Here is a 6,143-nt window from a genome sequence, read left to right on the forward strand (position 1 = left end):
ACTGGATGCTACACTGATTTTTTATTGTTTTTTGCAAATATTCACTCATTTTGAATTTGATGCCTGCAACATGTTCCTTAAAAGCTGGGACAGGGTCATTGGTCATGATTGGGTATAAAAGGAGCATCCCCAAAAGGCTCAGTCGTTCACAAGCAAGCATGGGGCGAGGTTCACCACTTTGTAAACAACTGCGTCAGCAAATAGCCCAACAGTTTAAGAACAACCTTTCTCAACGTAAAATTGCAGGGAAATAGGGACTTCATCATCTTGTCATGTGTCCATAATATCATCAAAAGATTCAGAGAAACTGGAGAAATCTCTGCATGTAAGCGGCAAGCCCGAAAACCATTGAATGCCCGTGATCTACGATCCCTCAGGCAGCACTGCATTAAAAAACGACATCATAATGTAAAGGAAATTACCACATGGGCTCAGGAACACTTCAGAAAACCATTGTTCGTTAACACAGTTCGTTGCTACAGCTACAAGTGCAAGTTGAAACTCTACAAAGCCAAAGCCATTTATCAACAACACCCAGAAAGCCGACGGCTTCTCTGGGCCCGAGCTCATTTGAGATGGACTGATGCTAAGTGGAAAAGTGTGCTTTGGTCTGACTAATCATTTCAAATTGTTTTTGGAAATCATGGACGTTCATGTCTTCCGGGCCAAAGAGGAAAAGAACCATCCAGATTGTTATCAGCGCAAAAGCCAGCATCTGTGATAGTATGGGGGTGTGTTAGTGGCATGAGTAACTTGCACATCTGTGAAGGCACCATTAATGCTGAAAGGTACATACAGGTTTTGGAGCAACATATCCTGCCATCCGTCTTTTTCAGGGACGTCCCTCTTTATTTCAGCAAGACAATGCTAAGCCATATTTTGCACGTGTTAGCATGACTTCGTAGTAAAAGAGTGCGGGTACTGGACTGGCCTGCCAGCAGTCCAGACCTGTTCCCCATTGAAAATGTGTGGCGCATTATGAAGCCCAAAATATGACAACGGAGTCATACATCAAGCAAGAATGGGAAAGAATTCCACCTACAAAGCTTCACCAATTAGAGTCAATTAGTGTCTGAGCCGAAGGGAATCATTGTGTCACACACACACAACTTGGAGGGAGGGGCTGGAGGCTGCTGGTCTGTGTGCACTTTAAAATTACAGTGTTGGGCGCCTGGATAGCTCAGTTGGTAGAGCAGGCACCCATATATAGAGATTTACTCCTCAACGCAGCGGGCCTGGGTTCAACTCCGACCTGCAGCCCTTTGCTGCATGTCTTCAGTTGTCCTGTCGAATAATGGCCTAAAAATGGCCTAAAAAAAATTACAGTGTTAATTGTGGGAAAAAATGCAATTTTGGGCACATGCTTACCAGGGCTTAAGCCCAGGGGCCTAGGAGGAACGAGGGGCCTATCATGAGCTAATAAACAATCACATTGCTTTGTAATTTGTTGAATTGTCTGTCTATCACTTGATATTCATTATTTTGGCTGCAGCATTTCGGCTGATCAAATTTACATGTGACCAATGGGGTACCATGACAACAGCCAATATGAATGTAGAGGAAGTGTTTTGGAATGTAACATATCCTATTTAAGATTATGCTATGGACAGAAGTTTGTGGCTAGCAAGGTAAATATTTCGGAAAAGAAAAAATTTGAGAGCAGTGCTCAAACAAAAGAATATTACGGCAGAAAGAGTGAGAAGGAATGGTTGAAGCACATTCCAAAGCTAATGCGCTAAAGTTAAAGCTAAAGCGATTTTTTAAAAACCTGATACAAATGAAGGTGAGTCAAGCTTGTTAACAAGTGGAGAGGCAAAAATTTGTGGAGAGAAGACAGGAGGGCCGCTAGTGGTAGGAGCTGGAGAGGAGGACTGGGCCTCTTTACTGGGCAAAAATGGGACAGGCATTGTGCCAGAACAGAGAAGCTGACCTTTCTGCTTAAGAACGGAAATATAAACACCAGAGAAGATTCTTGTCAAGGACACATTTCAAGCGCAAGCTTGGTAATATCTGCCCAGGGATTTGCCATGCTACTCACCTTCGCAAGGTAGTTTGTTTTGCTTTGCATTTAAAATATTTGCCGAGGGTAAAGAGAAGTCAGCGTTTGGCAGTGTGGGTTATTCAAATTGGAAGCATGCAAATGAATGTATCACAGACCATGAAAGCTGTAATATGCACAGGAAAGCCATGATTGCATACATAAATCAGACTGAAGCGGGACAGTGGACTCAAAACTAAAGAAACCATAAGGCTTGTGAATATTGGGGAGGGGTGTTACTTTGGTTGAGTATCTGGCTCAGTGGGGACTTACTTTTAGTGGTGAAAGCCACAGTTTTGGAGACAGCAACAATGGTAACTATTTGGAACCTTTTGTTAAAGCCCATATTGATATATATGGAAATGCAGGCAGAGGAACCCCATTCTACGTAAAAAAGGAGAGTTCTCTGCGCTCCGGTGCAACAGTATAAAATAGCAAAAAATTGTCGGTGCAACACAGATGTCTTCTTACTTGATGGATACATGAAGCCCCTAATAAGAATTATCAACAGGTGTGATTGTGCACAGGAGGGGCGGTGGCAATCTGAAGATACACCCATCTCAACCAAGGTGTTAACGCTCATTAATCTGTCATTAAAGGGCAAATGCCCACAAACAGGTCAAAAGTGAATACAAACTAACTAACAAACTAAACAAAATATAAAAATGTTGCATTGGGAATAAAAGTATATTCATCTTAAATGTGGACTTCACGCTAGACATCACACATGTACTGCATTACTTATCACCAGAGGGCTGTATAGAGGAGTGTTTTGTTAAATTCCTCCCAATTCAAACCACAGGGGAGAAGGACTGTTTAATTCAGTTATTAGTGTTTTGGGAGAGATGGGCATTGACATTAATAACTGTAGAGGACAGTTTTATGACAATGCCAGCAACATGTGTACCTACAAAGGTGTGCAGGCCCCGCATCTAAAAGATCAACCCACTGGCAGAGTGGGTACCCTGTGCAATGCAAACATTATATCTGGTTGGGGTCAATGGTGTGAACTGCTGTTAGGAGACAGATTATTTTTTCTGTGTCTATTTGCACCCCCGGTACGATAGCCTCAGCCACACAGCTGAGCTATTCACACCCTGTGACGTAACAACAAAAACACATTGCTCGCGTGCACCGAAATCATGGCGGACGTTCATCTTTCATGCCTGCAGCAACTGGCATATTAGGAAAGTTTTGTCTCTAAAGTTTATAACAACTGAATTTCGAGCGGAAAGTGGATACTACAATTGCGCTTTCTGTCTTACAACTGAAAGCATACAACTGTTAGTTTGTTAGTTAGTACCTATTTTTTGCATAGACGGTATATAAGATTTTTTGTATACAGTATGGTTACCTAGCAACCGAGGCTTGAAGACACCAACTGGTAAACAGGTGTGCAACATTCTGTAAGAACTGCTAGGTGAGTGGTTAGAACACTGTGCCAAGGTCTGGGAGCCTGGAGTTTGATTCTCTGGTGAGGTGATCTTGTTTTTTTTCATTTTGGATAATTTGCTTGCAATTGCGCCCACGAACGCGAAATTTTTTTTGTAGGGTGGTAGGTAGTACGCAAGAGGAGTGGGATTGGTTATGGTTAGGGTAAGAATGTCAGGGCGATAATATTCCAAAAAGGTGTAATACATGAGTAGTATGGATAACTGTGTCTAAATATATGCCACAGGGGTGCAAATAGCATACATTAATATTTATACCAGACCGGGTATTAATAGAACACATTGCTGTGTGCACCGGCGGGGTAAAAATAGCATTCATTACTAATTGCACGAGGCTATGAATAGCATACACTGCTAATTGTACCAGGGGTGCAAATAGCCTCACCTTTTTTTCAGTTTTTATTGTACAATATTAAGTCAAATACAGTAATATTAGTATTACAGTAGAGCAAAAAAAAAATATCTTTTTTTTAAGGAGGCATATACTGCATATATGCATTTTCTGAAATCATGCAATGACCTGCATTGTCACTTTGTCCAAGTGGTCAATGTAATTGTTGCAAGCCTCTCTGGTGAGTTTTGTGGTCCAAAATGTCTCGATCGCAGCCATGATTAAGATTTCCTACAAATTAGGCGACCTGCAGTATTGAATGGAAAAGTCAAACAGTTGTTAGTTCAGTTTTATACATTAACGTTCTAAATGTGTTCTAGTTTCTTTCCTGTGCCACATTTCAGAAAAAGGAGGTTTAACAAACTCAATCAAAACAGTCACTGAAATGCTGTTAAAACACATGCAGACTATACGTTGCCTATTTTCATTTCTTTAAACGCTACATTTTCAAGCTGCACCACAACCTGCTCACTCAGAAACATTAACATATAATCTCCCAATATTATAGGAATTATGTTCCATCAGTGCGACCAATCACATCAGATTGCAGTCAACACTGTAAACAAGTTACTAAACTTTGTTATCTCTTCGACCTCATTTCAGCTAACACTAATTAGCGTTTGACAGACAAACACATGGTTATTTTACAGGTTAATTTACTTTACAGGTTAATCTAACAGGCAGAAATAACATTCATCCATCATAAAACGGAGAGAAAACAGATGGAATATATTATGTCTGTACGTTTTTAAAATCATCAAAAGCACACAGATCTAGCTAACGTGTTAGCTGAAATAAGGTCTGACTGGGAAACACTGGAGTTTAACGTGTACACTCAATGACTACAATCATTTTTTTTTTTACATTAGTTGTAACGTTAGCCCTTTTGCTAAATTAGAGCAACACAAATGCTCAATTAATCTCTTACCGTTCGTCCTGTTCCACAGCTGAATGAATAAGATGAATATTAGCTCCACCAAAAGAGAGTGAGTGAGTTTCATTTACTAAAACGTCCGTTTGTTAGTTTATAGTCTTCTTCTTTCTTCGTCCTGTGGAGTCAGTGAGCAGAAATATGAACAGCGTCACTCTGCCATTGTAACCCATTCTTTGGTCAGAGGGAATATTGTTCATAAATCCTAAAATCCTGTCAACCATTCTGTCAACAGGATTGAAGCATTCTGCTGCCACCTACCATCTACAGTCACCAAGCGCATTACACATAATCCCCTGCTTACCGTTTCCAGGGTTAGGGTTAGGGGTTAGCTCATTCGTACTCTGGTGCGGACCAAACAACCAAACTCTGGTCCGCTTGAAAATGGGGGTCTTGGTTCCCTTCCATGTGAACTACAGTTCGGTTCACTTTAGGTGAGAATGCAATTGGACCCAAATACAGGAAGTGAACCAATAAAAGTACATTTAATAGCCCGCGATTTGAAGCTTGCATAAAAATTTACGGACTTATATATGATTTAAAGATTGATAACTTTCAAATCCATAGATGATTCTGAGCACACATTACTTGTTGTCTGTGTGACAACACATGATCTCTCTCTCATCAGGGCTGTCCTGTCCTTCACTCACTGTCTGTCAGCTGCTCACATTATTCGCCTTCTTATAAAATAATAGACAAATACAAAAGATAAAAGTAAAACTAGAAAACCCAACCAGAAAGTGTTGGCGAGTTTCACTTGAATATTCTATCCAATAGACCAGCAATCATTTCGACCATATGTTGTTAACTGTTTACAACGTTTGGTGCATTTGACAAAGTGCAGTGTAAAAGCTAACCGAACAAAATGAAAAATGCAACAATGGTTGCAACTTCACCCCCAAATTTACCGAACTAGGTAGGTGCGAAAGTGCCCGAATATTCAAGGCGCTATATTAACAAACTCCTCCTGCAGATTTGATCCAAATGACTTCAAATTTTGTGCAATCTAAAGACCTGAATGATGAAAGGTTTTCGTTAAACGGTGTGGGCATGGCAAGACATGCCAATTACAACATTTTGTAGCCATGTTCAAACTGAAATTCATTTCAATTGATAACACATTTGGGCTTAGGTATGGCACATCAGCTCTATAGTGCCCCCCAATTACTCCTTTGAATGCACTTTTTTTTTAAACCTGTGAGCATTGCGTTTATTATCCAGCGTGAAGGCCTTAATTTAGACATAGTTGCTCCTATATTCACAAAATTTGGTACCCACATTTCTCTCATCATTTCCAACATATTTCCAATTTGCTTCCATCAGCTCTGCCCA

Source organism: Perca flavescens, chromosome 7 (assembly GCF_004354835.1).
Source record: "Perca flavescens isolate YP-PL-M2 chromosome 7, PFLA_1.0, whole genome shotgun sequence".
NCBI lineage: Eukaryota > Metazoa > Chordata > Actinopteri > Perciformes > Percidae > Perca > Perca flavescens.